Raw genomic sequence first — 11802 nt, forward strand, 5'->3', positions numbered from 1 at the left:
CGACTTCCAACTACAATGATGTAAATGGATTTGTCCCACCAAAGAGCGAATCTGAGCTGTGAAAAATTGATGACACACTTTCTTTGAGAGCCTGCTAATGCGGCAGACGAATGGCTCCATGCGAGTCCTCTTTGACTTTAGTTTTTTTTAATAATGTCACACTTGTTATTTACTGGCCCAAACTGCTGTGCTGTTTTTTTATGACGAAAAACATGGCAGGAAAACTCTTGTTCTCGAATGCAACGTTTTCAGAAAAAAATTGAATAAAAAGACTTTTTACAGTTCTCTAAAAACTATGGGGGGGGAAAACTAGCATTAATACATTATATTTACTATCACCATTATCTGGCAAATTGTCACAAGTTCTCAAACTAAACTACTACAAGAGTTTCATGTTCAAACACCATTCTTAGGCTTTGATCAAGAGAAAAAAAAAAACTCTATCGCTACCTATTTCTAGTATACAAGCCACACACTTATCACACATACTACAGTGTAGAACGTGAGGATTAACTAATACCTACACATCATGTGCATATTTTGTATTTTTATTGTTGTTTAATAACTCAAAATCTGTTTTTTTTATCTGATTAATCAAATAATCGATGGGATGATTGCTAGAATAGTTTATTCAAATAATGTTCGGTAGCCCCATCTCGAATGTTCTTGGAAAGAAAGAAAACAATGCCTTCTGGTAGATTTTGATGAGGTCGTAGTGTACCTTGTTTTTAACGCCAAGCGTGAAAGTAAAGAGTTTTGTCATTAGTAAAACCACTAATTGCTCTCTGAAACACATGATCAGTTTGTTTATTGAAGATCTAATTGCATGAATCCTAAGGGGGCTCTTTCTAATGAACCAACACAACCTCGAGTCCGCAAATTCAGCTGAATGCATTTGTCGAGGAAAAGAAAAAACAAGAGTGGGCTTGCAAATCTCAGGTTTCTCACTCATCATTCAGCTGACTGCTCTCTTCTGGCTTAGGTGAGTGGCTTGTCTCTACTCCCACCTTCAGCGTTTCCTCAAAGTCCACATCCAAATCCCAACCAGGATAATCTCATCCCTCCACTCTGATGTACTTCCATTTATCCCAGCCTTGTACTACTGCCAGCTCAGGCCCGTGTTAGGGGAAAGGGAGAAATTGGATTTCTTGCGCTTACCCCATGCTATGGCTCTTCGCTAAGGTTGTAAGTCCCTCAATCGTCACTCAATGTCACCCCCTCCCCACCCGCAGAGCCTCGGGACACAATGGCCGCTCTCACTCGTTATCGGGCCGCTCGCAGCGGCGGCGGCTTCCCGTCAATGTAAGCTGGAATACGAATGGGTGCAACATTAGCCAAGCAGAACGTGAGCTGAAAGGCATCATCAAACCTTCGCCTGCCATGAAAACCATTTGTCCATTCAGCCTTGGGGAAAAAAGAATGTATGATGGCCTCATGAAGTCACTTGGAGCCTCACTGTTTGTACAGAATGTTCACGTCTTCAAACTCAAGACAGCCATTTGTATCCATAATTAGGCCCTTTTGTAACTCTTTCATCTTGTTGTGAAACTGCACTTTTAAGGGGTTTAGGTAGACTCACGAAAATTGACTCCCCTCAGAATTATTGAAAAGTTCAGCCCCCGAATCCAGCTACATTGGACATGGCGCAACGTGAATTTTGGCAGGTGTGTCTGCCATGGGTAGACCCATAAAAATGTCTCAAAGACACACAAAGGCCGCCATTTTGGTTTGAAGCAGCCCTTTCCAAGGGTCCTTCAAAAGCAAACTTGTCCTAGAGATTTAGTCACATTGCTACCATATGTTATTTTATTAAATAGACTGGATGGGTGCTTCTGATTCGTGAAGAAAAACATTTCATAATTGCATGTGGGGCATGGCAGCAAAGTTTGATGAATCTCTCTCTCTTCCCTGTCACTCCATAAAAAACTGAATTCTAATGAACACATTGCAGTAGGTCACAGCCGGACCACCATGCCCTGAAGGGATTCATAGCCCTATTGGTCTCAATGTATAGATGCAATAACTCCACTCCTGACACTCCGATTTTCCTTTATATATAAAGTAAGTTTGGTTTTTTTGTTGCATAATGCGTTACGGAAAATGGATGGATGGATGGATAATGCTGCTTACTGTATCCGTCCTACAATTTACTGTTTTACTGTGCCATAACCAGCGATACAGAGTACAACTGAATCACATGACATGTTTAGGATAGTCCACCTTGGCAGAGATCTTCAGTCTACCAAATTTAGTTGTTTTGTGATTTTTTTTTTGTTTTGTTTTTTTTTTGCGATAGCTCTTTTGTATCCATCCATCAACATTTCTATAGCACTTGTCCCCATTGGGGTCACAGATAGCCTGAAGGATAGGCCTATACATTTTGACATTCATTTGCATGAGAACAATCCCGCATGATGATTGGTAGTCTTTCAATGATGTCCCCCCCCCCCACGCTCAATGTCACCTGAGATCACCTCGTGTGTTCTGCGGATGGACAAAATGATAGATGGATGGAAGGCTGGATTGTCTTTGTGATACATTTCGAATGAAATCAAACTAATGAGAACTTCAGCCAAAGGATCTTTTGATTGATGATGACAGACGCCGACAGTGAAGTGCGGGGGTAACTTCTGAGAGCATGTCGACAAGGACTTATCGTGTCAGTCAATACGCAACATTGGCTTTATTAGGAGAATTAACCCCTGACCATCCATCGCCCGTCAGTGGCTTTTCATAGAGCAAAATAAACTGTTGAGATGTGTTTGTCGAAGACTGAGAGGAAGTGTGCGGGGAAAGAATGTGTTAAAATGGACTGTTTCCAGTTTGTCGGAGTGAATAGTTTATGCATGTTTACATGTGTGTCTGTGCATGTGTGTACGAGGCACAAGCTATCACTGACTCAGTCTGCCGATGTCAGCCGTCATGCACATGCAGCAGCAACCGACTGACACGGGCGGAGCCTGGGGGCAGACGCACACTAACGTAACATGTAACCAACACCATGGTGGCGGTATCTTCCACATGGCCGCCACCGAGTCACATTTCACCCGATTGGAGACGGAATAACATCATTTCAAAATATCACCCCTAACCACTCACTTGAACCCTTCAAAGAACCAAAGTACTCCCCCCTGACCATAACCCTAACTTCAACCTTAAACCTGACCATCAGCCCCGAACATAGCGGCAGTGAACAAAAATGTGTCTTAACTATGTTAAAAATAAATGACCAGTCACCTCTGTGTAACAGTTGGAATAAGATTATATTGTGCAAAGGAGGCTTTAACAATGTCTGACGCGCTCCCTCCTGCTCCGAGCCTCAGCCGACAATACGCGGAACTTCAGTCAAGTCAGCTGGGTGAGTGAAACAATAAAATACGTCTATGGCAACATTGAGGTAGCTAACAAGTTAAACGGTGGGTTGCACTCTTGCACTGATATTTTTTAGCGTTTAGACTTTTGTCGCTGTCATCAGCTCTTATGTTGGTTTGAAGACTCAACATAAGAGCTGATGAGAGAGACAAAAGTAAAATATAAATTATTTTACCATACTGAAGAGAAAGTAGAAACAGTCGCATTCCAAGCTTAACATTGAGCTAAAATATCCCCAAAGGTCAAACTAGCAACTTTACATCACAATGAATTGGGACAAAATTCACAAAAATGTTGTCTCACAGTATCACAAACACTAACCTTGTGTTTTATCGGTGGGTAAGGTAAAGGAATCACATTTTACAGAGCATTTGGTTCCATTCATTGCTCTTTATTGTGTCTCATTTTATATTGTTTTTACCAGTGTCGGGTAAAGTTATTCTTCATGCCACAATGCTGAGTTCTGGTCCGTACCCTTCAAAATAAAAGGGTGCACGCTTAAAATGGGAAGTCAAGTTAAAACTTACACATATAGACCATTTGATGCGATAAAACAGTCACAAATAACTCATTTAAAAATGCTATATTCAACTTTTATCTGAAACATTAATTAATTAATATTAGGTAAATTGGGGCGGCATGGTGGACGACTGGTTAGAGCTTCAGCCTCACAGTTCTGAGGACCCGGGTTCAATCCCCGGCCCCGCCTGTGTGGAGTTTGCATGTTCTCCCCGTGCCTGCGTGGGTTTTCTCCGGGCACTCCGGTTTCCCCCCACATCCCAAAAACATGCATTAATTGGAGACTCTAAATTGCGCGTAGGTGTGAATGTGAGTGCGGATGGTTGTTTGTTTGTATGTGCCCTGCAATTGGATGGGAACCAGTTCAGGGTGTACCCCGCCTCCTGCCCGATGATAGCTGGGATAGGCTCCAGCACGCCCGCGACCCTTGTGAGGAGAAGCAGCTGAGAAAATGGATGGATGGAAGTAAATTGGGTTAGTTCCGCACACATTGCCTTTTATATCTGGTTATAAAAAAAACCCGAGTCAAATGTTAATTTTAGTTTATGCTTCGGTGTCATGTACTGCCCTGCAGTACCGTTTTTGGAGCCTGGATGGCGCTTTGCGCCCTCTCGTCCGCTCTCTCTCCCCTCCCTTCTCTTTCAGCACCTTCCTCAAGCTGCGCACCTGTCAACAATCAGCCCTCATCACCACCTACATATAAACCTGCCTATTCCCAGAAATCCTCGCCAAAGTATTGCAGCTCATTCCAGCAGTACCGCGGCTCACTTACCTCACGTAAGCCACACTGTTCCTTGTTTCCCTTTTTGACTCCTGTGTCTCTCCTCGTTTCCAGTATTCCCCCGTGTTACTGATCCACGTCATTCCTGCCGCCAAGCCAGCTGCCTGTCTTCTCCACTGCCTGCCACCTGTCCTCGCCCCTGCCTGCCAACGCACCCAGGACCACCTCCATTACCTTCCTAAATAAACCGTTCGTCACAATCTATCTGCCTCCGCCTGCTCTTGGGTCCAGCTCCTCTCCATATGTGACATTCGGGCTGTTAAAAAAATTGATGTTCAAATCCTTTATTTAAAACATGCCAACTATTTTGACCCAGCCCCCTAAAATAATCGGAATCGGGAATCGTTTGGAACCGGAATCGAAATGAGGTACCGGAATCGCTCAAATTCAAATGATGCCCAACCCTACTAATAACAACATTTCAATCCCTATTCATTGACTGCACTCTTCACTCTTGTTTGCTTTTTAGCCACAGGTACATATGAAATTGAAAATTATAAAGTTAAGTATTTTTGTAAAACAAATATACTTTTATACTGTATTGGTGTAGTTTGGTGGCAGCCAGTTTTTTCTGGCTTGGCACCCCGAAAATGTAATTTTTGTTGTTAAAAGATTGTGTGATATAACATGGCATTTTTGATTGGCCGTCACATCTGCGATTTTGTGACGGCAGACACTTGCAATTTAAATTTCAAATTGTAGCAAAACTAGTTGCCAATGGTCAGCTACTCATGAAAACTAGTTGCAGAACCCAGAACACTGCACGTCAGTTTAGTGGCATTTGGTTGTGTCACTTGGACTGCAGCTAGCCTAACGTCTACCCCGAACCAAACCACAAGCCCTACTATCCATCCATCCATTTTCTGAGCCGCTTCTCCTCACTCGGGTCGGGGGCGTGCTGGAGCCTATCCCAGCTGTCATCGGGCAGGAGGCGGGGTACACCCTGAACTGGTTGCCAGCCAATCGCAGGGCACATAGAAACTAACAACCATTCGCACTCACAGTCATGCCTACGGGCAATTTAGAGTCTCCAATTAATGCATGTTTTTGGGATGTGGGAGGAAACCCACGCAGGCACGGGGAGAACATGCAAACCCCACACAGGCGCGGACGGGGATTGAACCCTGCACCTCAGAACTGTGAGGCTGACCCTCTAACCAGTCGTCCACCGTGCCGCCCAAGCCCTACTAAACCTAACAATATCTCTATGATTTAAAATTTTATGTTTCTAACATTATTATTAATCATAACATATTTGTTTGCGATAAAATATTGGGGGAAAAATGTTTTATCTGATCCATGTCATTATAGTAACTCAAACATTTACCAAGGAAAGTCTTATTTATCATACACTCACTTTATAATATATCTCTGTCAAATCCCATCAGATCAGGATGTAATAGGTTATGCTTCTGTGGGATCTTATTACATATTCTTCACTTCCATCCAGAAGCAAGATCTGCAGGAAACTTTATCTCCTTTTTGTAATTAAGATTCTAGATCAAATCTCACCTCCAAAGTGTAAGTTGTAAAGAATAAAATAATTAGGGCTGTCAAAGTTAAAGCGTGAACTCGTGATTAATCACGAAAAAAAAAAGTATTGCATTAATCATGTATTGTATTAACTCAGATTAATTACACAACTTATTTTGACCGCACGTTCCTTTACCTTAACCGCGTATGGATATCTGAAATGTGGTGCAGGTTGCTATGAGGTAAGTGATCAGGTCAATGTTTATGCCAGTGCAAAGATAAGTGACAAGACTCCGACTGGTGTGCTTTGCACCAAATTTCAGAATCAGAATCATCTTTATTTGCCAAGTATTTCAAAAACACATAGGGAATTCTGCTTCAAAAGTCACACCAATGGGGAAAAAAAGGGTAATTTTCATATAGTGCAGCACTGAACTCTCTTTTGATTGAAGCACAACAAGTTTAAAATACCATCTGAAAGCCTAATGTGGCACTATATGCGGCATATTTGGCGCCTTGAATCAAAATTCAAAAGTGTGATTAATCTGATTTAAAAAAATAATCAATTGACAGCCCACACACACACACCCATAAGTCAAACAAATCTTGGGAGTTCAAACCATCATTGTGCATGAAGTCCTGTGAAACTTCAACACACTGAGTAATAAAAAGATGAACTCCACGATTGTGTGTTTCGCTTTCTTCATGTGTGTGTGTGTGTGTGTGTGTGTGTGTGTGTGTGTGTGTGTGTGTATGTGTATTGTTTATATCCCCACAGAAGGCCATGGCAAATTTGAGTTACAAGCATAGTCACAAAATGAATTAAACTCATATCTCAAGGCATCATTGTAACAGATGACCACTTTGAGAGCTTTTTCAATATTTTAAAGCCTTGTCCATCCTGGTGAAAATATGTATTTTGTCCAGACCCCAGAAGACCGCTGGAATTGTTTGAATATTCACCTCCGGAGGACAATTTTACTTCAGAATCAGAATCAGAATCATCTTTATTTGCCAAGTATGTCCAAAAAACACACAAGGAATTTGTCTCCGGTAGTTGGAGCCGCTCTAGTACGACAACAGACAGTCAATTGACAGAGAACACTTGAGACATAAAGACATTGACAAAAAACAGTCACTGAGCAATAAAGGGTTGCTAGTTTTCTGGTAATGCCAGTACTTTTTTTTTTTTTTTTTTGACAATTGTGCAAAAAGATGCAGAGTCCTCTAGCACTTAGAGCAGTTTGAAAAACTAATATTGCAATAGTCCGGTGCAATGACCATTGTGCAAAGGGCGCCGAGACTTCAAGGAGTGTATGCAGTTTAAAGTGACGAGTAGTGCGATAATATGGGACAATGTTGATTGTGCAAATGTTACAGATACTCCTCAGTCAGTGTGCAAATGGAGCAGATGCTACTCTGGCATGAGTGGCCAGTATTCCAAATAGTGCAACGTGGCGAGACTACTACAGTGAGTGCACGAGTAATATATAATTGGCCCCATAGAAATGTGACAACAAACTCAAGACACAAAATTGCCAGCATGTTGTAATGGAATTGTAGGTTAGGTGTTTAAGAAGTTGATTGCAAGAGGGAAGAAGCTGTTGGAATGTTTGCTAGTTCTAGTTTGCATTGATCGGTAGCACCTACCTGAGGGAAGGAGCTGGAAGAGCCGTTGACCAGGATGTGGAGGGTCCGAGAGGATTTTGCACGCTCTTGTCTTAGTTCTGGCAGCGTGCAAGTCCTCAAGGGTGGGTAGGGGGATACCGACAATCCTTTCAGCAGTTTTGATTGTCCGTTGCAGTCGGAGTTTGTCCTTTTTTGTAGCAGCACCAAACCAGACTGTGATGGAAGAACACATGATTGATTCGATGACCGCTGTGTAGAACTGCCTCAGCAGCTCCTGTGGCAGGCCGTGCTTTCTCAGAAGCCGCAGGAAGTACATCCTCTGCTGGGCCTTTTTGAGGACAGAGTTGATGTTGGTCGCCACTTCAGGTCTTGAGAGACTGTAATTCCCAGGAACTCTCGATAGTTGACACATGGCAGCTGGACAGCGTGAGGGGCAGCTGTGGCGAAGGATGCCTCCTGAAGTCCACGATCATCTCTGCAGTCTTGAGCTTGTTCAGCTCCAGGTTGTGTCGGCCGCACCACAGCTCTGTGGTGTCATCTGCAAACTTCAGGAGTTTAACAGTCGGGTGCGCTGAGGTGCAGTCGTTCGTATAGAGAGAGAAGAGCAGCGGAGAGAGGACACAACCTTGGGGCGCCCCAGTGCTGATGCTGCGTGTGGATGAGGTGGCCTCCGCCAGCCTCACCTGCTGTGTCCTGCCCGTCAGGAAGCTGTAAATCTACTGGCAGATGGCAGGCGAGACGCTGAGCTGGAGAAGCTTGGATGAAAGGAGTTCAGGGATGATGGTGTTGAACGCTGAGCTGAAGTCCACGAACAGGATCCTCGTGTAGGTCCCTGAACTGTCGAGGTGTTCTAGGATGAAGTGCAGTCCCATGTTGACTGCATCATCCACAGACCTGTTCACTTGGTAGGCAAACTGCAGGGGGTCCAGCAGGGGACCTGTGACGCTTTTGAGGTGGTCCAGCACGAGACCTTCAAAGGACTTCATGACCACAGACGTCAAGGCGACAGGCCTGTAGTCATGCCTGAAAAGACAATGGAAGTCTGCTGTTTTGTTTGAAGCGGCTATTGCGGGTTTTTCGGCGACGAACTTACGATTTGTTGAATCCAAATAACTTGCAAGTCAACAAGCAGAACAGATTGTGTTTGTCTTGACAAATGTTTAGTGATTTTAAAACTTACTATGCTGTTTCAGCCTTAAAAAATAGAAAAGGTATGACATTTATAGTGCAGTGCATCAAAGGCACCTGTAGCCTCACACCAGCATAAATCCATATTGCAAGCTCATTAGTTGCGTTCGGCCCATATTGTTGTGCTGCTCGTCCCCAGTTTGTTTTCCATCCATCCATCCATTTTCTGAGCCGCTTCTCCTCACTAGGGTCGCGGGCGTGCTGGAGCCTATCCCAGCTATCATCGGGCAGGAGGCGGGGTACACCCTAAACTGGTTGCCAGCCAATCGCAGGGCACATAGGAACAAACAACCATTCACACTCACAGTCATGCCTACGGGCAATTTAGAGTCTCCAATCAATGCATGTTTTTGGGATGTGGGAGGAAACCGGAGTGCCCGGAGAAAACCCACGCAGGCACGGGGAGAACATGCAAACTCCACACAGGCGGGGACGGGGATTGAACCCGGGTCCTCAGAACTGTGAGGCTGATGCTCTAACCAGTCGTCCACCGTGCCGCCAGTTTGTTTTCCCTATTATTAATTACCTCAGCTACATACAAGAGGATTTCTCATTTTGGACGGTCATTAGAAACACATTACCGCACCACTGACGTGACGTGACTTATTTACTCTGCAATGATTCCCGCTCCTGTGTTGCCTTTGAGGCCCTGAATTGAGCCTGGGAAAGCGGGGATGTGCTCAGGTCGCCTTGAGATGTGTGGGGAGGATAAACATCGGCGTCACGGCAACCAAAGCACATCGGTTCTGCTGTGAGCGGCGGCGTGAAATGACTTCCCGAGTTCACCGTTGCAGCCCTCAACAGGCCAATCGCGTTATATTACTGTCTGCTTGCAAGTTTTTTGCCTTCAAGTGTTGTTCTAACCTCACTGCATTGTTGAATACAAGAGATTAACGTTGTCGGTTTATGTCGTGAAAATGTCTATAGGCGCCTGAACGTGTGTGTTGTTATGTTGCCCAGTCTTAGTATCATTCAATTCTAAGCTTTTAAGTACCGGTATGGTTAGCTGCTGTACAGTACAATGTTGTGTGACTTTTCATTTTACCAGTGGGTGAGTATTGCAATGCAAAGGCCGACTTGAAAATTTTTTCATTGACGTGATCTGTCTTTTGACTAATAAATGACCATTTTGAGGGTGCTATCATACTCAAAGACTTCTGTGTGTCCATCTTAGTGAAAATTTATCCCAGCTCCAGTAGTGACCCTCGCAATTTTATAGGAATATGTAGTGCCTAATGCCAGTTTCACTTAGCAACGTAAAACTTGGTGGATGCAGCTATCATGAGCCCATCCACAAAAAACTCACAAGTAGCCATGCCTGAAAAGACAAAGAAAGTCTGCCATTTTGGTTTGGAGTTGCCATTTTAGGGTCACTTTAATGAAAATGTACAGTCACTAGCATCCCTCGAAATATTTTAAAAATTCACATCACGTAAGGAGAGGAGCTGGACCCAAGAGCAGCCGGAGGCAGCTAGATTGTGATGAACAGTTTTATTTAGGAAGGTAATGGAGGTGGTCCTGGGTGTGTTGGCAAGCAGTGGAGAGAACAGGCAGCAGGAGTGACATGGATCAGGAACACAGGGGAACACTGAGAACCAGGAGAGACACAGGAGTCAAAAAAAAGGGAACAAGGAACAGGGTGGCTTACTTGAAGCAGGTGGGCCATGGTACCGCTTGAATTAGCTGCAATACTTTAGCAAGGATTTCTGGGAACAGGCAGGCTTAAATGTAGGTGGTGATGAGGGTTGATTGGAGACAGGTGTGTGGCTTGAGGAGAAGCTGAAACAGAGAGGGGAGGGGAGAGGGAGGAAAAGAGGGCGCAAAGCGCCATCCAGGCTCCAAAACGGTACTGCAGGGCAGTACATGACAATTCAGCCCCCAAAGCTGTTTTTGAAATTAAATTTGGTACGCACGTCTATCACAAGCCGATCCACAAAAAAGTCTCAAGAATTCATGCCACAAAAAACACAGGAAATCTACCATTTTATTTTAAGAGGCCCAAATATGGATATTTGGTGGACATTTACATCTGGTCGCATCCCCTGATATGTTTTGAAAATTTAGCCGACAATGCTAGTTTGACTAAGCAACATGAAACTTGGTAGGCATGTTGATACGGAGGTGGCCGACAAAAATGTCTGAAGAAGCCATTCCCCAAAAAATAGAGGAAGTCAGCCATATTGGTTGGAAGATGCCATGTGATGGTCATTTTGGCCATTTCCCAGGGTCCTTCAGAGACAAACTTGTCCGTTTGTACCAAATCTAAACCTCATATAATACCAAGAATTCCAAATAACAGCCGGAAACTTTCTTCAATATAATAAATTAAAAGCAACAATAAAAAAAAAATAAAATAAAATACCAACACTCCAGAGTACCCTCGAACTTCCGGAGTTTGTCAAGCAAATAATGAAGCTTCTCCTACAAAGTCAAAGAAATCTCTCAAAAGTTTATAAATTAATTTCATGTACTAAATGAATGCACTTACCAATCACCAAATGGGAAGAAGACCTCTCCATGTCTGCTGACCGTAGCTACTGGATACAGATTTGTAACAATATGTTTAGAATGACCAAATCTACAGCTTATATAATATAAAGTGCTCCATAGAACACACTTTACTCAGTACACTACGCATAAAATGGGCTTCTCTCCATCTAATATATGCGTACAATGCACCAAAAATACCCCAGACACCTATTTTCATGCCATATTGGAAAGTACACCAATTCAATGCTTTTGGTCTTCGGTTATACAAAAACTCTCGTATATTTTAAACGGCAGGATTCCACTTTCCCCAAGATTGTGCATAGTTGGCATAAAGCATAATCGACCTCCCT

This window comes from Phyllopteryx taeniolatus, chromosome 5, assembly GCF_024500385.1.
Source record: "Phyllopteryx taeniolatus isolate TA_2022b chromosome 5, UOR_Ptae_1.2, whole genome shotgun sequence".
NCBI lineage: Eukaryota > Metazoa > Chordata > Actinopteri > Syngnathiformes > Syngnathidae > Phyllopteryx > Phyllopteryx taeniolatus.